The sequence below is a fragment of the Musca autumnalis genome, unplaced genomic scaffold, assembly GCF_047663935.1.
Source record: "Musca autumnalis isolate F117 unplaced genomic scaffold, ASM4766393v1 scaffold_4, whole genome shotgun sequence".
In the NCBI taxonomy this organism is placed as follows: Eukaryota; Metazoa; Arthropoda; class Insecta; order Diptera; family Muscidae; genus Musca; species Musca autumnalis.
In genome coordinates, this window is record NW_027411977.1 from 7,628,486 (window position 1) to 7,653,081 (window position 24,596).

Sequence of the window (24,596 nt, forward strand, 5' to 3'; positions counted from 1 at the left end):
AGCTGATATACACACAACAAACTATGAGCTTTATGATCCAGACATACTAGTTTCAGTTACTAATGCTATGTCACCATATTTTGTTTAGATTAAAATACGGATAGCAATTTAATGGGCGATGGTGAACAAAGTTATTAGTGAAAACAAATGATTAAACATTGTACATGTGTATATGTTTACGAGTATTCATTGTTAGCTAACGAACGAATTTTATATACATACTAGCGGGTAAAAATGTTCCAATTCGTTCGTTTATTTCACAAACAAAAACACATTTTGGTTTTTGTATCAAATGCTTTTTGTGTGTGTGTGTAAGAAACGGAACTTTTGATTTTTCAGATATTTTCCTCATATTTTTGGTTTTCATAACAAAAAATACAAACAACAAGTGAGCAAAGGCTATAGTCGGGACGGGGCCGACCGTGTGATACCCTACACCACTACCCCTGTGCATAAGCTTTTCAATGGTAAACATTTCTTTTAGGGAATATAATCCGACTACCACCAAAAATAATATGCCTCTTTGTCTCTGGGACCCCCATAAGCAACCAAAATTTCGTGACCATCCGATCAAAATTACGACCTGTAGCTTGCAAAAAAATGGAAGAATTGGATGCATTACCGACTATTGTGGTATCTCCCTTGTTTGACCACCTTCGCCAACCTGCTTTACACCAATGTAAAGGTAATATTTTCTTCTTCAATTGACAGGATTTGTCGTTGGAATACCCCTACTAGAAGCCAATATATTCACAAAGAATAAAACTTTGAATTTGTCTCCAAATGAGTTTTTCCCCATTTCGATCCCTAAATATTATCCGGCTATCACCAAAATCAATAGGCTTCTTCCTATGTGGGACCTTGATGCGGGTCCCACATAGGTCCCAAAAAATTCGTGACGATCCGATTAAAATTGCGACCTATAGCGTTATTACGAACAAATCGGAAAATGGGATACATAACCGACTATTGCGATATCTCTGTTGTTTGAGCAGCTACGACAACCTAATTGACATCGTTGTAAAGGTGATATTTTCTACTTTCCTTGCCAGGTTTTGCTTTTGATATACCTCTTAAAGAAACAGAGATATTGGCTTTGAAATAAATCGTAGACCTTTTCTCCAAATAAGTTTTTGCCCATTCCGACCCCTGAATATTATCCGACCATCATCAAAATCAATAGGCTTCTTTCTTTTTGGGACCCCCTTTAACCCCCAAAATTTCGTGACCATCCGGTCAAAATTGCGAAATTGCATTATCGGCTATTGCCATATCTTTGCTATTTGACCACCTACGACAACCTGCTTTACACCGTTGTAAAGGTGATATTTTCTACTTTCCTTTCCAGGTTGCTTTTGATATAACTTTTAAAGAAACAGAGAAATTGGCTTTGAAATAAAATGTTGACTTTTCTCCAAATAAGTGTTTGCCCATTCCGACCCCTAAATATTATTCGACCATCACCAAAACCAAAATGCTTCTTCATTTGTGAGACCCCCATTAACCCTGAAATTTTCGTGATGATCCGATCAATATTGCGACCTGTAGCGTGATTTCCAAAAAAATAGAAAAATGGGATGTATTACCGACTATTGCGATATCTCCGTTAGTTGGTCACCTACGCCGACCTAGTTTGCATCATTGTAAAGACGGGATTTTCTACTTTCATAGTCAGGCTTTGCTTTTGGAAAACTTTCAACCAAAGCTGTGATTTTTGTCAATATAGTTAAAATCGCAGAAATGAAAATTGCGGTTTTATTTGCTACTATTGCGATATCTTCGTTGTTTGATCACCTACGAGCACATACTTTACATCATTTAAAAGGTGATATTTTCTGCTTTCATTGTCAGGTTTTGCTTTTGGTATACCCCAAAGCAAACTGAGATATTGGCTTTGGAAAAAAACGTTGTCTTTTTATCCGTTGTCTTTATTTTTTGCCCTTTCCGACCCCTAAATATTATCCGACCATCACCAAAATCAATAGGCTTCTTCCCCTCCGGGACCCCCATCAACATCCAAAATTTCGTGACGAACCGATCAAAATTGCGGCCTGTAGCGTGATTACAAGGTTTAGATGGAGAGACGGACGGACGGACGGACGGACGGACGGACGGACGGACACACATAGCCAGATCGACTCAGCTCGTCGAGACATTCATTTTGATATACATAAGTATGGGTCTACGACCATTATTTCGATGCGTTACAAACTTTTTGGCCAAAACCAACTTATAATACCCTCCCCACATAGTGGTGTAGGGTATAAAAACGTCTAAAAAACGATGGAGAAAGACCCATCGTTTAGAACCGAAATTTGTTGATTGTTACAAAATTTCACTGAAAACACATGCATATTATTATATGACCTAGCCAACGCAATCGCTGCATCTCGATATGTTTAACTATATTGATGTCGTTATATAGCAGATACAGCTTGTGGTAGCTCGTGGTTCATACGACGTCGATATTCACCGTCAACGCAGATTGGCCCGTAGATCTTTCGAAGAATTTTTCTCTCAAACACTCCAAGCACTGCCTTATCTGCTTGCGCAAGTACCCAGGCTTCGGAACCATACATCAGCACGGGTAGTATACGTGTTTTGTAAAGCGTTATTTTTGTTTGAGCTGTGGCTTTGTTTTTGAAGTGCTTACTTAAGCCAAAGTAGCATCTGTTGGTCAATACAATTCTTTATTTTCGTTTGTTGTGTTTACGGCGGTGCCGAGATAGGAACCAACTTCCACAGTTGGTCCACACCATCAACTTGGTATTCTCACTGTTTACCGCCAGACCCACTTTAGCAGATTCTCCTTCGACCTTCATAAAAGTAGCAGTTACTTCTTTTACTGATCGTCCTGTGATGTCCATATCATCAGCATAAGCAAGTAACATGTGGCTATTGGTGTAGATTGTGCCACTTCTTTTGACGTTTGCCTCTCGTATAACCTTTTCTAGCAGAATGTTGAAAAGAACACACAAAAGGCTGTCTCCTTGCCGGAAACCTCTTTTGGTACCAAACTCTTCGGCGAGGTTCTTTTCTATTTTAACTGAATATCTTGTATCAGTTAGAGTCATTTTACAAAACCGAATGAGCTTTGCGGGGATACCAAATTCAGACATGGCTTGGAATACCTTTGAACGTAGCGGGCTGTCGAAGGCTGCTTTATAATCGACAAAAAGGTGGTAGGTGTCGATCTGCATCTCTTGGGTCTTCTCCAGGACTTGCCAGGTCTAAAGTCGCATTGGTATGGTCGAATTATTTCGTTGACCATGGACTTTAGCCGTTTGCACAATATATTCGATAGGGAGAAGACTTATGCCCCTATAGTTTGAGCATAATATCTTATCTCCTTTCTTATGGACGGGACACAGGATGCTCAGGTCCCAATCATCGGGTACGCGTTCTGCCTGCCAGATGGAGTTAACTAGCTGATGCATACACCTTATCAGGGAGTCGCCTTCGGTTTTGAACAGCTCGGCTGGTAGTCCATCTTCAGCCGGTTTATTGCTGTCTTTACCTCATCTTGGCCGGGTGGTATACATTTAATACCATCTTCTGGGATTGGATCCGTGGTATCTTCGTCGACTTCGCTACTATTGGATACCAACAGTTTGGAAATATGTTAGTTACCAGATTACCTTGCTGGTCTCTACAGGAGGATGTGCCAGTTCCAAAGCCATCAGTTTGATGTTTCACTCTTTGGTAGAATTTAGACTTCATTCTGACTCCTGTACATCCATCTCTCTCTATTTTTTCTGCGGAAAAGACGTTTTTCCTCTCTCTTTTTCTCCCGATACCTCTCTCGTGCGCTACGCGTTGCTACTGATTGTAAAGTAGCCCTACATGCCGCATTTTCTCTTCGGTAGCAGCACGACACTCCTGGTCATACCATGGATTCCTTGGTGCAGGTCTCGTTGAGTTTTAGAGATATCAATATGAAAATTTGTTACAATATGAAGTGGAAGTGGTAGAAACAAGTAAAAAAGTATCAGTCGGCTTTTCCGACAGAGATATACCCTCAGTCTATGCGAATTGAAACTTTAATCTACGGACAGATCGAATATATGTAGGGTCTTTTCAGAATTTTGTGGCCCTTTTTGGACATTTGAACTTGCCGACAAAAATGTGGATTGGGATTAAAGTTTAAAAGTGTTGCGGATGAGGTGGTTAAAGGAATGGACCGACATAGTTCGTTGTGGAAATGGATCTTATTTTGAGAGTCATATCTGTTTGATATATATTGGGCTCACTTGTTATTTCAGTGGGTCATCGTATAACTTTTGGACCAGTATGCCAGGAAGCATTGACTTGTCCACGGAAAACATAATATGGCTGTAAATAGGACCACAACGAACAGTATCGGTATACATTTCCAAAGGATCTTCGAACAGACCCTAAACTGCACTTAGACACAAATGTTGAACTTTTGTGGGGGAGGTGCCCTAAGGTGAAGATCAATATCGGCCATTTTAGAAATTAAACAAAATTTATACAAAATATTAGGAGATCCAAAGTTTGGACCAAACTGGTTACCCCATTCAAGAGATATGGTGCATACCATTTAAGTGAAATTTTTTACAAACATGGGGGGGGGTGTGTACCGGATGTTGTTCGAACTGAATCTAACTTTAGACAAAATATGACGAAGGCCAAATTTTGGACCAAATTGGTTGATCAGTTCGAGAGTTTTCGTGCTCTCCAGCGACTACATATGCTGCCATAGAGGTTTTTCAACCTTTCGTACTGTTTTTTTCAAGAAGAATGGACTTGCCCCTGAAAAAACATTTACCGTCGTAATAGATGCAGCGAATGTAAGTTGCTTCAACAGAAATCAAAGCGATTCGAGAGCAGGACTTAACGTGAACTTATCCCAAATTTTAGGTGGGAGGTACCCGAAGGAGTGGACTAATATTGTCCATATTCAAACCTGATCTATATCTGGTAGATATATCATGATGTGTAAAGTATGGACCAAATCGGAACAAATTTCCGAACATTTTTGAACATTTATGGGGGAGGTACCTGAAGGAGTGGACCGATATGGATTATCTTCGAACTTAAACTAAGTTTGGACAAAATATTAGGAAGGCCAAATTCTGGACCGAATCGGCAGATCCGTTCGAGAGTTATCTTGATCTTTGCTTTGCCATTCCGTTTGTAACACATCGAAGTATTCTTCGGAAATCTTATAAAGTAGAGTTGTGTAGTTCCGGAACGAACTACCCAGCAAAAAAAAATGGAAGTGGTGCAAGTTGGAGTGAGGATTTCATTACATGCATGGATGCGCTTCCAGTGGACTAATGAAAAAGGCAATCCTTTTCCTCACATTTGGATTACATCCAACAAGCACTTTTATGTATAAACGATAAAAAATTCAATTTTCATTCAACAAATGAAATTAAAGTAATACGGCGTTTATATTATAGTTTTTTGCAGGGTTAACCTTCTTTATGAGGATTTGTTTGAAGTATATACAATGGAAATGACATTTGAAACCCAGACCCACTGGGTTAACCTTGTTATATATAAACGGCCTATAAGAATAAAATTAAAATGTCTTATTAATGGCCTGTTCCCGTACTTTACAAAGTGGTAAAAGTCGTAAACGATTTTCATACAAATTTTGTGTACGGGAACGCAAAACTCGTAAAAGTGGTAAAAATTGTAAAAATGGAGTGCTTCCTAGCTGCGTGCTGCGGAAGCAAAATGGAGTGCTTCCTAACTGCGTGCTGCGGAAGCAAAATGGAGTGCTTCCTTTCTGCGCGCTCCCTTGTAAAATTCACTGAGGAATTCATAGAAAAAGAAGCACTTCGTGACACTTGCACCAGTGATTTAACTGCTTCCGTGGATGCAAACTTTTTGCTGGGTAGTTCCAAGGAACTATTCCGAATGAGGAACTATTGGAACTATATCCAGCTCTTTCTTTTATATAGTTCCTTTAGTTCACATAGTTCCTTTTGTTCACCTCATTCCTTTAATGTATCACCTCACCTACAGTGACATAGAAAAGTATACATACACCCTACAAAAATGCAGTTTAGGCTAAATCGTTGGGTTTTTACAGCAACAACTGCACTGTGTGGCTCCTTGGTGACAAAATAACCATAATTACACAAATTTATTTTAATCTAATTCGTATATTTAATACAATTAAAGAAATTCAATTTTCAAAACACAGAAAAGTATACATACACCCCAAGGAAATACGAGTATTATCGTAAAATTTATGGAATTAGTAGCAAAATTTGCTTAATTCTAAAATTAGTTTCAGATTGCAAATCTTGAGACCATAGAAAGCTTTGGAGTTGACGTCGATTAATACACGTTTTTCCTTAAAATTGTTCAAGAAGTTAATATATTCCGCGAAATTCCTGGCGCAAATTACATACAAAAGGCATTGAATTGCATTGTAATATGGTCCGATACAATCCTTGGGCATTATAAAATATATTTCGCTCTCGGAACTATTTTTAAACGATGGACACATAAAGAACGGTGAAAGAGAAAGATTCATTGAACTATATCGCTCTCGGAACTATGGAACTATATTAAGGAACTAGTTCCTTTTGGGAAAAGGAACTAGAATGATCGATCCGCTCGGGGAACTAGATTGCTCAAGTATATATATACTTGATCAGGGTAAAATTCTAGTCGATATAACCATGTCTGCCTGTCCGTCTGTTGAAATCAAGATACAGCAGTTTTTAAGATAGAGCTTTGTAATTTGCAAAACTTTCCATCTGAAATATGTAGGTATAGGCACACGCCTTTATATTGCCCCCATAGAATTATACCTCCCGATTTTCGGTATTTTGAAGGTTGTGGCTTTAATATTCCACCGAAATGGCTGAAATTTGGTATTTTGTCTTCATTGGGGGTATTCAACTTTCCCCTCTAAATTAGTCGGTATAGTTCACGCCTTCATATAGCACCCCATAGAACGGTACCTCCCGAATTTCGATATTTTGAAAGTTAGCCACATTGTTTTATTGAGATTGCTGGAATTTGGTATTTAGTCTTATTCATAAACGAAAGGATACTAATTGTTCAGTTTTACTTCAATACAACTCGTGGTGGAGGGTATAACAATTTCGGCCGGGCCGAACATAATCCGCTCTCACTTGTTTGATTTATGCCACTCATTGAGTAAATGAGCGATATGTTTTATTCTGATTATTTGTCAATTTTTAGTCGCCATAGTATAACTATTTTTTTGATGCGAGACATGCCTTTGTAAAAGTGATGATTTGCAAGAAGTAACAGCTACGAAAAAGTTCTATTAACCGAGTGAACCTCAGTTCGTCAGTGGGATTAAAGGGGGTTTAATCAGAACACTAACATATTATCAACATAAGCCGAAGTCAGCAAAATAAACCAGTATTTTATTCAGAGACAAAATTACTGTGATTGGACTTTCTGAGGTAGACAAAAATGTTCACTTCCTTAAAGATTTGGTGTTCAATTTCCATTTTCCATTGTTCTTGCTTAAAAGATGATCCTCTCACATTGTTTTCTGCCTATGTTTCATGTGCTCGTATTCACACTTATTGAAAAGAAACTCTTTACATCTTTGCGATTATAGTAATGCACTCCTTGTAGTACTATGATTTATTTACCTCTGGTACCCATGGACGGCTGTTGCCATTGTAGGGTGAGGATGTCAGGTGCAAGTGCAACCTTCGGTACAATTTTTAAAACTATTCTCGAACTGCTCTTAGACTGCACATAAGCGAACGATTCCGGCCCGAAATTTCTGTCTTGCATCAGCAGTTACTTTAAAAAAATAGAATAAAGGTATATGTCAAAACTAACTCACTAAGATATAACATAAATTGTAGGGCTTTACTCCACATTTTCGGAAGATACAGAACATGATTTGGTCATCGTAATTTGAGCTTACTTTTGAAGAATCAAAACTAAAATCTATATTAATAAAAGAGTAAAGTGATTGACTCACTGATTCACTGATTGATTGACTGATTGATTCATCAACGCCCAGACCCAACGGCTGAAGCTAGAATCTTGAAATTTTGGGTGAGGGTCAGTCTTGGTACGAAGGTGTCAGATAAGGCTGGGTTTTTGGAAATTCGAACTGGAAGGGTACGAAAAGTACTAAAAGGTACTAAATATGGTACCGTTTGTATTTGCCGAACCGGTAGAGCTAGAACATTGAAATTTGGAATGAAGGTCACTGATGGAGTGTAGGAAAGATGTGCTAAAGGGTTTTTAGAAATTCGAACTATTAGTGTACGAAAAGTACTAAAGTGTACTAAATTTGGTGCCAATTCGTATGTTGTGAACGGATAAAGGTTAAAGGTTGAAATTTGGTGTGAGAATCAAGGTTTAAAGGTACGGTTGACATAAGGAGGTGGTTTAGGGAAAGAGCCCACATGTGTACGAAAAGTACTAAATGGTACTAAATTTGGTACAATTGTGATTTGGGCAAACGGATAGAGCTGGAATCCTGAAATTTTGAATTAAGGCTACTGTTGGAGAGCGGTATGGACATAGTTTTGAAAATTCGTACTTATGGGTACGAAAAGTACTAAATGGTACTAAATTTGGTGCAATTATTATTTGGGCGAACGTATAGAGCTGGAATCCTGAAATTTCGAACTAAGGTTACTGTTGAAGAGTGAATGGAAGCAGTTTTGAAAATTCGTACTTATGGGTACGAAAAGTACTAAATGGTACTAAATTTGGTACAATTATTATTTGGGCGAACGGATAGAGCTGGAATCCTGAAATTTTGAACTAAGGCTACTGTTGGAGAGTAAAATGGATGTAGTTTTACAAATTCGTACCTATGGGTACGAAAAGTACTAAATGGTACTAAATTTGGTACAATTTGGATTTAGGTTGAACGGATAGACCTGGAATCCTGAAATTTTGAATTAAGGCTGCTGTTAGAGAGTAGAATGGAAGTGGTTTTGAAAATTCGTACGACAAGTACTAAACGGTACTAAATTTGGATTTAGGTTGAACGGATAGAGCTGGAATCCTGAAATTTTGAATTGGGGCTACAGTTGGAGGGTAGAATGGAAGTAGTTTTGAAAATTCGTACTTATGGGTACTAAAAGTATTAAATGGTACTAAATTTAGTACAATTATGATTTAGGCGAACGTATAGAGCTGGAATCCTGAAATTTCGAACTAAGGTTACTGTTGAAGAGTGAATGGAAGCAGTTTTGAATATTCGTACTTATGGGTACGAAAAGTACTAAATGGTACTAAATTTGGTACAATTTGGATTTAGGTTGAACGGATAGACCTGGAATCCTGAAATTTTGAATAAAGGCTGCTGTTAGAGAGTGGAATGGAAGTAGTTTTGAAAATTCGTACTTATGGGTACGAAAAGTATAAAATGGTACTAAATTTGGTACAATTACGATTTGGGCGAACGGATAGAGCTGGAATCCTGAAATTTGAATTAAGGCTACTGTTGGAGAGTAGAATGGAACTAGTTTTGAAAATTCGTACTAATGGGTACGAAATGTTCTAAATGATACTAAATTTGGTACAATCATGATTTAGGCTAACGGATAGAGCTGGAATCGTGAAATTTGAATTAAGGCTGATGTTAGCGAGTAGAATGGAAGTAATTTTGAAAATTCGTACTTATGGGTACGAAAAGTACTAAATGGTACTAAATTTGGTACAATTACGATTTGGGCGAACGAATAGAGCTGGAATCCTGAAATTTGAATTATGGCTGCTGTTAGAGAGTATTATGGAAGCAGTTTTGACAATTCGTACTTATGGGTACGAAATGTACTAAATGATACTAAATTTGGTACAATTACGATTTGGGCGAACGGATAGAGCTGGAATCCAGAAATTTTGAATTAAGGCTACTAAGAATAGAATGAAAGTAGTTTTCAAAATTCGTAGCTATGGATACGACAAGTACTAATTTTTGTACAATTTGGATTTAGGTAGAACGGATAGAGCTGGAATCCAAAAATTTTGAATTAAGATTGATATTGTAGTGTGGGATGGAGATAATTTGGAAATTCGTACTTATGGGTTACGAAAAGTAATAAATTTGGTGCAATTAAGTTTTGGGTCATCGGATAGATCTGAATTTCTGAAATTTGGAATAAAAATTGCTGCTGGAATATAAGATTGGCTACTGTTGGATTGTAGAAGTTGTTTTGAAAATTCGTACTTAAGGTTACGAAAAGTTCTAAGTGGTACTAAATTTGGTACAATTTGGATTTAGGGTGAAATTTCGAATTAACATTGATGTTAGAGTATGGGATTGAGATAATTTGGAAATTCGTACTTCGTAGGCTACATTTGGAGTGTATGGAAGTAGTTTTAAAAACTCGTACTTATGGGTACAAAAAGTACCAAATTTGGATTTGGGTGAACGAACAGAGCTGGAATAATGAAATTTAGAATTAAGCTTGCTGTTGGGGTGTAGGATGGAGTTAGTTTTGCAAATTCTTACATTAGGGTAAGAAAAATACTAAATATTTGGTACACTTTGGATTTGGGTGAACGAATAGAGCGTGAAACCTTAAATTCGTAATTAATGTTGAAGTGTAGGATTGAGGTAGTTTTGGAAATTCGTACTTATGGATACGAAAAGCACTAAATTTGGTATAATTTGGAATCTGGAATCCTGAAATTTGGAATTGAGATTATTGTTGAAGTGTAGGATTGTGGTAGTTTGGGAAATTCGTACTTATGGGTACTAAATGGTACTAAATTTGGTACAGTGGCTATTTGGCGGAACGGATAGAGCAGGAATCCTGGAATTTGGTAAGACTACGGTTGGAGTGTAGGATTGAGACATGGAGGTAGTTTTTGAAATTCGTACTTATGGGCACGAAATATACCAAATGGTACAATTTGAATTTGAGTGCACCGACAGCGCTGGAATCCTGTTTTTTGGAATTAAGGTTACTGGTGAAGTGAAGGATTGAGGTAGTTTTGGAAAATCGTACTTATGGGTACGAAGAGTACTTAGTGGCACTCAATTTGTTGTTGGGTGTGTAGGGACAGTGCTGGAATCTGTATTTTTTGGATTTAGTGTGAGTATTGGTGTGCAATGTTGGTCTCGCTGTTGACATGTAAGGGTGAGATACGGCTGATTTTTTGAAAATCGAACTAAATGCCATTTCCATGTTATATATTGTTTATTTGTTTTTTTTTATATCCTTTCCGCATACGAAGTAGCGGGCACTTTGCTAGTTTAACATAAAACTCATATATTTTGATTTGAAACGATTTAAATAATTTAGACTGTACGCAACAATATAAGCAACATTATAAGAAACGTTGGGGCAGAAAGGGTTAAGTTTTGTGGGCAGATCCTTCTGGTTCTAGTGGACCGATATAAAATATCTTGGGCCGTTTTTATCAGACCTTCTGGTTGGTGGCCGCAGGAGTTTTTAGAGTTTTTAACACATTATTACATGAATTCGGATGTTATCGTGAGCAATCGACTCTAAATTATCTTAAACCATCTATAGGCACCATATTTTTCTACTGCATACTTTACGGGGCGTCATTGTGAAAGTGCATGCTTTTCCAATTGGTTTATGTGTGTGTGGCGCCCGTGGGCGCTCTCTTGCTTAACGCTGCCTTAAACAAATTTGGTCTTAATACGTATATGTGATTTCTAAAACCTCTACTTCAATGAGGCATATTTTTATACCCTCAGCATTTAGCCTAAAATGGGTATAAACACATAGGCCGAAAAATGTGCCTCATCGAACTCAAATGCGTTTAGAACCCAAGTATGTTTGGACGAAATTAGAATTTGGAGACGATTTATTCCTGTCCGCCTGTCTATCTGCTGGCTGGTGCGCACTATAACTCTCGAACGTATCAGTCGATTCGAACCAAATTTTGTACTTCGCTACATTTGGGTTTAAGATGGTTTTGGTGTAAGATGGGTCATATCGGGCCACTCTTTCGGGCACCTTCCCCACAAAAGTTAAACGTGTTCTTTAAAATGGCGTGAACGATAATTCTCGAAGGGAGCAATCGATTTGGTTCAAGCTTTGCACATCGTATTATTCCTTCCGGATATAGATGCGTTTAAAATATGGGCTATATCGCTTCACTAATTCGGGTACCTCCCATACAAAATTCGGAAAAAGTGAAGTTTAAAGCTCCTCTCGGATCGTTTTGAAATTATATTCGGCAGGTTGTCCTTGCGTCTTCCTTTACGATGGTAAAATTCGGGGGCGAGACCATACGTCCTGACATAATGGCCCAAAAGCTCCAAAACATGCCGCCGGCGTTCTCAAATATTTGTAACAAATTTTGTTTTACATAATTTAAATTTTCGAGTTCAACTATAAATCAGAAGTTTGCTCACTAAAAATGTTTGACTATATTAATTTGGAATAGCTCCACATTACGGTAACTACAGATTCCACATATTTTGAAACCAACGCGTGATACAAAATCAATATATTTTATACACGTCATAATCATTGTGTTGGTTTCTGCTTTGTCAGTGGCTGAGGGTAAATCTCAGTCAGCACAGCTGATTCGTCCACAGTGGTTCGTCCGATACCATCCATAAAAAATTTCAAAAAAATGCACAAAAGTATAGGTTATATGCTGTTGGGTGATAGTTTTGAAATTTTTGAAGATTTTATCAACGGTTCGCTTTATATGTGGACATAAAAATCTGCACCAAAAAAATTTTGTATCTCCAATAAAACATTGCCATTTGTCTGCACGTATTTTGAGGATTTTGCAATTCAGTTTGTAGAGTTCTCTATGGCAAAGGTACACGTTTATTCGTTATATCTACAATTATCATGGTACAATTCTGCTAACCCTCTAAATACATAATGTTTGGGCCAAAACGGTTCTGCGTTCGATTGGTCTACATACACTATCGCTCACTTGAATAGAACCCCCCTTCAAAATTTTATTCAACCTCCATTTTTTCAGAATTATATAAGATATGAAGTTTTTAACTTTTATTATATTTTGCTTCATGTGTTTGGAGTAAACTTAGCCATTCATTTGCATTCAAATCCAATTTATATAAAAATTATACAAGAAAAACAAAATAATGTCAAAAATTGGAGTTAAAAATTTGGCTCATTTGAATAGAACCCCCCTTTAAAACTTGCGAATACAGAAATATTGTATTAGAATATCGATGCATATTTACTCTATATTGAAAATGAAGTACTTTCAGTATTATTCAGTAAAAGAATATCCCTCCTGATTAAGGATACACCCGTATATCCTGCTTTGGCAAGGATTCTTTAAATAAACAGGTGTAATGCCTAACACAGCTTGCTTTTTTCTGTCAACAAGTTTATTTTCGGAAGCGTACTGTCTCCTAGAGTCGTATATTTTACGCATAAGTCATTCCCATACAGTTTAGAGAATCTTCACTATTGTAGAATATGGTGGCCCCTCCAGGATGTCCGCATTTCTATTCAAATCTTTAAGTTTTGATGACTCGAAGTGTACAAAAGTTTATAAAATGGTGATGAAATTGCCACTCGGGATATCCGAAAATGTTTCTCAATACTGGAAATGCCTGTTTTAGAACTCCTTTGTAATTTGTCGTGCGCATTTAGGGTGAAAGAAATTAACGCCCAAGTCCTTCATAATTATTAAGGACTCTCCTCATTAAGTAATCAATTGCATAACTATATAACTATAATTTTCGCGTCTATTGAATGGAAGACCATCTTCTAAATTGTTTCTGTAGCGATGAATGTGTTTTTATTTTGCTGGAACGCATTACTAATTATCAAGGACTAAGGCGTCAATTTAGTTCACCCTAAATGCGCACGACAACTTATAAAGGAGTTCTAAAACAGACATTTCCAGTATTGAGAAATATTTTCGGATATCCCGAGTGGCAATTTCATCACCATTTTATAAACTTTTGTACACTTCGAGTCATCAAAACTTAAAGATTTGAATAGAAATGCGGATATCCTGGAGGGGCCACCATATTCTACAATAGTGAAGATTCTCTAAACTGTATGGGAATGACTTATGCGTAAAATATACGACTCTAGGAGACAGTACGCTTCCGAAAATAAACTTGTTGACAGAAAAAAGCAAGCTGTGTTAGGCATTACACCTGTTTATTTAAAGAATCCTTGCCAAAGCAGGATATACGGGTGTATCCTTAATCAGGAGGGATATTCTTTTACTGAATAATACTGAAAGTACTTCATTTTCAATATAGAGTAAATATGCATCGATATTCTAATACAATATTTCTGTATTCGCAAGTTTTAAAGGGGGGTTCTATTCAAATGAGCCAAATTTTTAACTCCAATTTTTGACTTTATTTTGTATTTCTTGTATAATTTTTATATAAATAGGATTTGAATGCAAATGAATGGCTAAGTTTACTCCAAACTCTTGAAGCAAAATATAATAAAAGTTAAAAACTTCATATCTTATATAATTCGGAAAAAATGGAGGTTGAATAAAATTTTGCAGGGGGGGTTCTATTCAAGTGAGCGGTAGTGTATGAAAGTCTCAATTCCTAGGCGTTAAATTTTAAGAAAATATAATGTTCTTTCTGGGACGTGGTTTATAAACAATCTTGGAATTAGCAGAAAAACATTGATTTAAAGTAAATATATTTTATAGGCGGGAGGACTAAAATATTGGGGTTGTATTTTTCACATGCTAATGGTATACCTCAGTTGGCAAATTCCACTGATACTTTTTAATAGTTTAATACGGGCCCTTTTGTCGGTTCAAAATCAAAGTTTGGGAAAACATTTTAATTTTATGCATTAAAATAGTCAACAACTTTCGGTTTTTTATATGAATAACAAAACTTATAAAAATAAATTCAAAACTTAGTTTTCTATATTCTAAAGAAAGATCTACATATTTCACAGACATAAAATAATAGATAAAAAAGCACATTTTTCTGGTACATCAAATTGTTTGCAAAATCACCTCATCAACCTGTTGTTATAATTCTTATTTAGTTTCTCTTTTCGAAGCGAACGATCACCTAGTTATCAACAGTTGTTGGTGGAGAGGTGTAAACAGGTCCAATCAGAATACAGGTGAGTGTTATAACGTGCACTCAATATTTCATTGTTTATCATCAGTCTGTTTGTTTGTGTGTGAGAGAGGGTATTAGTGCGCCAGACCCATAAATACAGGCACTCGTATAAACAAGAGAGTGTGTGTGCGTGTGACTGTATCGTTAAACACCTGCTCTTTATTTGTTTGCTTAGTTGGTTGGTTCCCCAGAATTCGTTGACATTTATTCATAATGACAAGTCTACGTTGCTGGTTGTTGCTAGCAGTAACAACAGTGGATATGAGTAGTGATTATGCGATGCAAAACAATAATAATACTTTTTTTTATAAACAAAACCTATTAAACTTTAACCCTCTTTCGTACTTTTGGTACTTTAAAGTTTAAACCCACATATACATATTTTATATTCCGTATTATAGAAAATGTTAACATGTTTTATGAAACAGGATACACAGAATTAATGCTGTTCCACTGTGGTGAATAGAACATTCATATTGAGGAACTGCCTTTGTTCATATGGCTTCAGTTCAGTCAGTCATTATTTACATGTTTTATGTAAATTTGTATATCGCATTAATACCGTACCTTATGATACATTTTTGAGTGTATAGGGCAATGTGTGTATGTTGTATGTATGTAAATGAATATGTATTGTACTATTCAACATGTTGGATACACTGCTGCTCACATAAATAGCTCTCCATGTTAAATAACCTAAATCGACAATCAGTTTCTGTTGTGTAGAATCACTCGGAATAATTACATATTCTAGAAGCTTGTTCTGCTTTGTCCATTTGATTAGCAACCCCATGTCTTTAGAGGGTTCTTGAGTGCATGTTATGTCCGCAAAACTATATTTTTTTTTAAAAGTAATTAAAATAAAGTCATATCTGAACCACTGAGTTCTGAAGAGAGTGCCACTAAGGAATTGTGGCAATTCGCTTATCCAGCGTTGTCAGTATTGGGGATTTTGGGATTTATTTGTTTAATTTTCTAGTCATTCTTATTGAGATGAGATATTGTACTATGTATTTCAAATCAAAACAAGTAAAAAAGTATCAGTCGGCATTACAATGCCTGTGTGCATTGAAATACTTTTTTCAAAAAAAAAAAAAAAAACGGGGGTTTTCAAAATGTTGGGCGTATGAACCAACAAAAATATGATTATGATTAAAGCCGGAATATCGATAGATAAGCCTTTTTTACCATACAAGCCTACGAAAAACATAATATCTCTATAAACAGGAAGGATCCTAGAACAGGCCCTTAACCACACAAAAATTTTGAACATTTGTGTGGGTGGTACCCCAATGATCGGACAGATAAGGCCCAAATTTTAATATAAACTAAGTTTCGACAATATTTAGAGATCCAAAGCTTGGACCAAATCGTTTGCTACGTCTATGAGATATCGCGCGTACCATTTTAGCGAATATTTTCGAACATTTGTGGGGAGGTACCGGAAGGAGTGAACCTATAAGCACCACCTTCGAATTTCATCTAATATTCGAAGAAATATTACGATATCCAAAGTGTGGACGAACGTAGTATTCGGTTCGAGCTCTCCAGTCACTTCATATGGTGTCATAGGGTGTTTTTACAACTTTCGGGCTGTTTTCTCAAGAAGTATGGACTTGCCCCTGAAAAAACTTTTACCCCCATTATTATAAGTCTTCTTTTGTTAGAGTTTCGATTTACCGAACAGATTTATAGCGTTTCGGTTAACTTAAAGTCATTAACTTTCAATGTGAAAATTATATTTTTAATGCCTCCAAATTAGTTTATTTTGCATTTTCAAATCCATCAGATAGTAAAAGAACACATGTAATAATGGCCCTTACTGTCGTAATTGAGGCGGCGAATGCAAGTTGCTTCAACAAAAATCAAAGTGATTCGAGAGCGGGTCTTAAAGTGAATTTATCCAAAAATTTGTGTGGGAGGTACCCGTAGGAGTGGACACATATAGTCCATATTGAAACCTGATAAAGATATGGCAGATGTAGTAGGATGTATAAAGTATGGACCAAATCGGTCACTCCCTTCACGAATTATCGTGCGCACAATTTTTCCGAACATTTTTGAACTTTTGTGGGGAGGTACCTGAAGGAGTGGACCGATATGGCTTATCATCGAACTTAAACTAAGGTTGCACAAAATATTGCGAAGGCCACATTTTGGACCGAATCGGCAGATCCGTTCGAGAGTTATCTTGCGCTCCAACCACTACACACGGTGTCGTATTGTTTTTTTGCACCTTTAAGGCTATTTTCTCAGGAAGTATGGACTTGCCCCTGATGAAACTTGTACCGTCGTATGGGGGGCAGTGAATACAAGTTGCTACAACAAAAATCAAATCGATTCGAGAGCAGGCCCTAAACTGAACTTTTCCGAAATTTTGTGTGGAAGGTACCTGAAGGAGTGGACCGATTGAGTCCATATTGGAACCTCATCTATGTCTGGTAGAGATTTTACGTATGAAAGTGTATATACCCTCGTTAGCATATACACTTTCATATAAAAACGAACAAATCCGAAAATTTGAGTTACTAAAACTGGCTGTTAAAACTATTTTTTATTTTTTTGTGATTATTTATTGAAAACGATTTGGGATTTTTTTGGGAAATTCTATAAAATTTGGGGGAAATCTTTGTGGATTTTGTAGAAAAAAAATTGCAGAAAGAACGAGTAAGAAAGTATCAGTCAGCTGTGCTGACGGAGATATACCCTCAGCCACTGACAAAAAATAATAATGCCATATATGTTGATGTTGTATCACGAGTTTGCTTTAAAATCTGTTGGTACCGTTTGACATAAACCAAACATTTTTAGTTTCTAAACTTCTTCATAAACTTCACTTTTTCCCGAATTTTGTGTGGGAGGTACCCGAAGGTAACGATAAAGTCCATATTCCAACCTTTTACATGACTGCATGAAATAATACGATGTGCAAAGTCTGCACCAATCAGAAACTACCGAGAAATATCTTGCGGATTTGCCATTTTTGTTGGTGCCTTCTGTGTTTCTTAGAGCATAGGAAGTATGGACTTGCGCAAGAAAAAATTGAGCAGTTGGAGTCGCAAGGCAACCTACTGAAAACAATTTCAAATTCATAAACTTTACTATATCCGAATTATGTGTGGATGTACCTGAATGAGTGGAGTCCATATTCGAACCCGATCTATATCTGGAAGGAATAATACGATGTGCAAAGTTTGCTCCCTTCTAGAGTTATCGTTCACACCATTTTACAGACAAACTTTTAACTTTTAAGGGGGAGGTACCCAACGGAGTGGACCGATATGGCTCATCTCCGAACTTAAACTAATTTGGTTCGAATCGGTTGATCTGTTCGAGAGTTATCGTTCGCACGGACGGACAAGGCTAAATCGATTCCAAATTGTCTGAAACGAATTTCGTCCAAACGTACTTGGGGTCTAAAACCGTTATTTCGATGAGGCAAATTTGGTCATATCAAAGTGCATATACCCTTTCTAACCAAAAGGCAGAGAGTGTAAATATCAGAGGTATACCCTAAGCCTGTGTGAATTGACCGTGGTGTGGACCGTGATATCCATTTTAAAAGTGGATCTCATTGCGCCCACCAGTCACCGTATAATTTAATGCTTTGGACCCTTATATCAGGAAGAATGGACGTGTCTCCGAGAAATATAACATCACCGTAAACAGGACCGCAAGCAGTAGCTTCGGTAAGATGGTAAAAATTTCCAAAGAATCCCAGTTAAACAAAAATATTGAACTTTTGTGAGGGAGGTATCCTAAGAAGTAGACCGATATGTCCCTTTTTCTTAAACTAAGTTTAGGCAAAATATTATTCGAAAGTTTGGAATATTTTAGACAATAATTTTGAACTTTAAGGAAAGGAAACACCGGATGGAGTTGATCCGGATGAGGCACATTTTGACCGTATCAAAGTGCATATACTCTCTTTAGCTTAAAGGCTGAGGTAATAATGAGATAAAAGAAATATTCCAGGGGATACTATACAAGTGAGCGGCGGTGTACTCGTATTTGTTCTCTCCTTATGACGTTTTTACTATTTCAGATAGAACATAAATACATACGACTGATATGATATTCTATGCTTATATGGTTACTTACAATTTGTGTTTGGACAATCGTTGTTGGGTCTCGACTTTGGAAACCATAGAAACTGATTTAGGTTATGTAGAGCACAGAGCACAGTAAGAATTAACTAATATGTATGTATATTTATCGATGTATGTGTTTTATAGTGTAAACGTATAGCAGTTAACATAGCACACATTTGAAATTCAAGCGAAGTTTCTATATACATACATATGTACGTAAAAACAATTTGTCACGAACATCCCCGGATGTGAATGTGCATGTGGGGACGTAAGCCATTTGTGGAATTCAGAAACAAGAATTCCAAAACCCTTAGAGAGAAACAGGGAGTTCCCCAAGGAGCGGTGTTATCTCCGGAACTGTTTAACCTCTACCTTTCTGAAATTCCACGCATAGAGATCGTAATCTATGCGGATGATTGTACATAGCTGACCTAGTGCAGTTCTTCCATTTGAGGAATATGTTCAGCATTGATCGGCTGAAAAGTTCGATAGTAGAGTTGGGTAATCTAGTTCCTAGTTCAATGTACTAGTTCCAAAACGTACGAGTAACCCCAACAAATAATGTAGACCATTGGAACTGCCTAGTGAACTACACCATTTTCACATGTAATTCGAAGAATTTCAGTTGTAATTTGATTATTTCATTTGAAATTCGAAACATTTCACTTGTAATTTGAGAATTCCAATTAAATTTCGAATTATTTCATTTGTAATTTGAGAATTCCAATTGAAATTCGAATTATTTCATTTGTAATTTGAGAATTCCAATTGAAATTCGAATTATTTCATTTGTAATTCGAATTTTTCCATTTGTAATTCGAATTATTCCATTTGTAATTTGAATTTTTTCATTTGAAATTCGTATTATTACATTTGAAATTCGAATTATTACATTCGTAATTTGAATTTTTCCATTTGAAATTCGAATTATTTTATTTGTAATAAAAATAAAAGTACTCTCATTTCTTATTTATACTAAGGTGAAGATAATTCAACCATAACGCTTAAATCAATAAAGGATCGTATTCATCTTAACTTAAAATTTTTTATGAAAATTATATTTTTGAGACTTTTTAAGCATTTTGTAATAATTAACTTTTTTCTCTAAAACGTATAGTTTTCCTGCAATCGGGTCTTCTTTTTAAAGTTCCAAAAACTTTGGAGGGTAATATAGGTGTATCCTTACATGCCAATCCCTTGGCTTTTGATTGGGAAAATAACAAATCCCTGACTTTATATGATTCTAACATTTTTGATTAAATTTTTATCGCATATTTAAATTATTATTATTTATAATACTTTTCCACATCATTGTGTCGACGTTTTAACTGTACGCTTCCAACACCCTCTCAATCATCTGGGATGATCCACAACCTTAAAAAAAAACTTAAAAATGGATCATCGTTGCCACCACCCTTAATTTAAAAATATTTCAGATGCTTTGATTTTCAAATGTAATAATTCGAATTTCAAATGAAAAACTTCAAATTACAAATGTAATAATTCGAATTTCAAATGTAATAATTCGAATTACAAATGGAAAATTTCGAATTACAAATGAAATAATTCGAATTTCAATTGGAATTCTCAAATTACAAATGAAATAATTCGAATTTCAATTGGAATTCTCAAATTACAAATGAAATAATTCGAAATTCAATTGGAATTCTCAAATTACAAGTGAAATGTTTCGAATTTCAAATGAAATAATCAAATTACAACTGAAATTCTTCGAATTACAACTGAAATTATTCGAATTACATGTGAAAATGGTGTAGATAGTTCCATATAGTTAATTTAGCACAACCCAATTCGATAGAATTGTTAAGGCGTCGCAAAAACTACAGCTTCCAGCAAAAAAAAATGGAAGTTGAGCATGTGGAGTTATGATTTCACAACATTCTTCGATGCAGTCCACACGGACTTATGAAAAATGCACTCCGTTGGATGCAATTTATAAGCAGTTGCTTTAGAGATCCCTACAAAAAAAAAAAAAACAACAAAAACAGTTGGTTGATCCCTATCCACCGCTGGCGAAATCAACATTTCTAAAAATTTGTTATAAAATAAAGAAATAACTTCCATTTTTAATGGAGTCCATGTCGAAAACTGAAATAGTGATGGGAAGACAACATAAAAAACGTTTAACGAAGCAAAATCAGATGCGCTTGGATTAAATGGAGAACGGAGAAAGTAAACTCAAATGTGATTGCATTTAATGGAAACTTTTTTTTAATTTGTGTTTATATTACCCAATGATTACACATGCAAGTAACTTACAGACAGTTGTGTATACATATTATAGTCGAAACTTCAATTTTTTCGAACTGACACTTGCATGTGTAAACGTTCGGAAAAAATTGAAGTTACTTTCAAAGCAATTACATTGATTACTGACAAGGAAATTTTGTCGGCAGTGAGGTTGTTAGTTGGTGTGGCAGTGAATATGTGTGAGTGTATTGGTATTTTTCGAACTGTCACTTGCATGTGTAAACGGGGGGTAATAAAGTTCTTTGTATTATTTTCTTACACAAATAATAAATGCATTTTATTTATTCTAGGATATTTCGCAATGGCTTGCATTTTTATTGCATCTTTAGACTGACTAAAAATGCAATCCGAAGAGTGCCTTTAAATTCAATCCAAAACACTACATCAAAAGCTGTGATTTGGATCGAAAATTGAGTGCATCCTAGCTGTGTGCTGTGCAAGCAAAATGGAGTGCATCCTAGCTGCGCGCTCCCTTGTAAAATTCATAAGTGAATTCATAGAAAAAGTTGTACTCCAACGGCACTTGTACAAAGTGATTCAACTGTATCCGCGGATGCAAACTTTTTGCTGGGGCTATTTGCGATAAGATCGAAGTAGGCACAAGGAATTCAAATCGCTGGCCGGCAGCACTTGGGTGCTGACAAAGAAACCTTATGGTAAGCTATGTGGCGCCATCGTGGTATGCAAACATTAGCGCAATATGGTATGCAAACATTGCTGACAAAGAAACCTTATGGTAAGCTATGTGGCGCCATCGTGGTATGCAAACATTAGCGCAATATAGCGTATATATTCAAACCTGCCAGGACTGCAACAGGGTGCCTCCTCATGAAACCAGTAGACCGTCTTCATGAGAATAAGAAGCTTTTATCGGTACATTAGCACAACAGGATGTTGTCGATACAGTACATCTTTGAGTGTTATCACTGTGAGCATCCCTGTCGCGATTTAATGGTCTTCATGATCTAGAGCAGTGATGGCCAAAAACACACATTTGGAGATTATAACTTGCGCTAATGTGAGTGAAAACGTAAACAATGCGTTAACCAAACGAATGTGTTTACAGTGTACGTGTGTATCGTTTGCCCGCGGGCATAGGAATGTTGTTGTTGGTGGCCATCACTGAGAAAGAAAGAGAGGTCCAAAGGTATAAAAGATATCCTCTAGACAAACGAGCCTATCAGGCGGGCTTAAATAACATTCATACGACGCAGTTGCGCAGGCAGTACAAAAATACAGTGGGAATTCCGTACTCGGAGACCATCCCCCATTATCGCAGCAGAAAAACATCAGCTGCCAAGGCGAATAGAGTAGTTTTACCCCAATTAAGATCCGGACGATGCAGCCGCCTCAATTCGTATTAGGCCCGAATTGCTCGGCATGTGGATTGAAACCACACGACGCGCTGCATTTGGTTATCTGCACAGCTAACAACACTCGCCTGTCTCTTGATTTTTTATGGACGCAACCCGCCAGGTTGTAGAGTCTGAATACAAAAGAACCAGAACCTGATAACTGAAATAATACACGAACAAACATATATAAACAGGTAATTGAGAGGTGTTGTAGTTCGTAATGTGCTGCATCGCCTTCTTCACTTTTTCATGGAAGATGAGCTCCGTGGTCCGACTAAATTACCAAACACCGATTTCTTCTCAATTGAAAGCAGCCACTTCACTGAGAGCAATTAGACCCCTCTTGTTAAGTTTAAGCTGATCCCAAACATCTGCAATACACGCTGAAACTTTTTGCCTCGATTATGATGTCTGAAACCCGGTGGCGAAAAATCTACCTGTAGCTCTGAAAAAAATATGTTTGATCCAACAATATTGCAAGAGCAAAATATATATATTGTTAACATATTGTTGGATTCCTTATGTAGTATTATCAATCCAACAATCGTTATTGTTACGCTGTACTATATTATGTGTTCTAAATATAAATATGTATTGTCACTTTGACACTCTAACGTTTTGGACCAAACATTTAATTACGATGGTTTTGGTTGGAGGTAACAATACTTGTTGTTGCAATTCACAATAGTTTTGGTCAAAATGAACAATAAATATTGTTAGAACTTACAATAGTTTTGGTCAGAAGTAACAATATCTTTTTTCGCAAATCACAATACTTTGGTCAAAATGGACAATAAATATTGTTAGAACTTACAAAAGTTTTGGTCAGAAGTAACAATATTTAGAATTTAGAATTTATAATAGTTTTGGCCAATTGGACCATAAATATTGTTAGAATTCAGAATAGTTGAGGTAAAATTAACTATATATAGTTTTGGTCAAAACTACAAACGCGAGTTGCAAAAATTATTCAGCATAATAAAAACCAAAAGGGATCGACGTTTTCAAGAAAATTTAATTTATGTATGAATTATCGAAATCCTTCTTTAATATCTCCCTGCAACGCCAAGTCTGCTTCAACCACCACTTTTAAATTTAGCGGTTCACAAAAAACACATGAGAAAAACAAAAGCAAGAAACTACATTGCATTTTTAATAGTACATAACGCCATACAAAAACAAAAAAGAAAACACCGACAGTTTTAAAATAATAAAGAATACAAAAGATTTAATAATACATTATTAAATTATTACACCTTTATTATTAGATCTTTTTTTGTATATTTGTCTTGGAATGTCTTTTATAAGTTTATAGTCACTCATGTTTTACTTTTTTATCCACCTTCTTTGACTGTCAAACAAAAACAAATTAGGGACAAAGAATGCACAAAACAATAATGCAGCTACTGGAATCCACAGCAAATTCTCAACAAGTTAACGGGAGAGAATATAGTCAAAAAATATGTATTTTTGAACTAATAATAGAAATAGAAACAATAATGCTTGGTTTACATTTTTTAGCTTTTGTTGTAGTTTTAAATATGTTTGTTATGCTTGGTTTACATTTACGAAATCCACTCGATTTCAACTGTCAATTCCATTGCTTAAACGTTAAATCAAATCGAATGGATTTCGGATGAGTTTTCATTTGACGTATACTCAAAAGAAGTGACAGTTGAAATCGAGTGGATTTCGAAAATGTAAACCAAGCATAACAATACATATTTAAAACTACAACAAAAGCTAATTTTTTAAATGACAATATTTTTTGTAAAAATTCCGGATTGTGATAGTTCCTGCCATAGGTATTGTTAATGATTTTTACAATATTGCGGAATTTCGTTGTTG

General features: G+C 36.1%; 1 protein-coding gene across 2 annotated transcripts in view; it reads left to right on the forward strand.

Annotated features, from left to right (window-relative positions):
* Positions 1-24,596, forward strand: part of LOC141402504 (uncharacterized) — a 104,334-nt gene that overhangs the window by 69,796 nt on the left and 9,942 nt on the right. The window lies entirely within an intron of this gene.